Below are 291 nucleotides of genomic sequence, written 5' to 3'. Positions count from 1 at the left end.
GTTCATATGAGATATTTTACCTTATTCTACTTCTCCCTTTCTCCTTCTCCCAATATAATCCTCTCTCACCCCTTAATTTTGTTTTCCAAATATCACCCCTTCATCTTCAACTCACCCTGTGCCCTCTATCTGTCTGTCTGCCTATCTATCTATACAAATAATTTTTCCCTCCCTCTTTCCTAATATTGACACAGGACTGATGAGTTACAAATATCATCTTTCCCCACAGCAATGTAAACAGTTCAACCTTAATAAGTCTCTTATGATTTCTGTTTCTTGTTTACCTCTTCC

Source organism: Vombatus ursinus, unplaced genomic scaffold (assembly GCF_900497805.2).
Source record: "Vombatus ursinus unplaced genomic scaffold, bare-nosed wombat genome assembly UNPS02014986.1, whole genome shotgun sequence".
NCBI classification, from domain to species: Eukaryota; Metazoa; Chordata; class Mammalia; order Diprotodontia; family Vombatidae; genus Vombatus; species Vombatus ursinus.
This window is presented reverse-complemented; position numbering follows the sequence as displayed.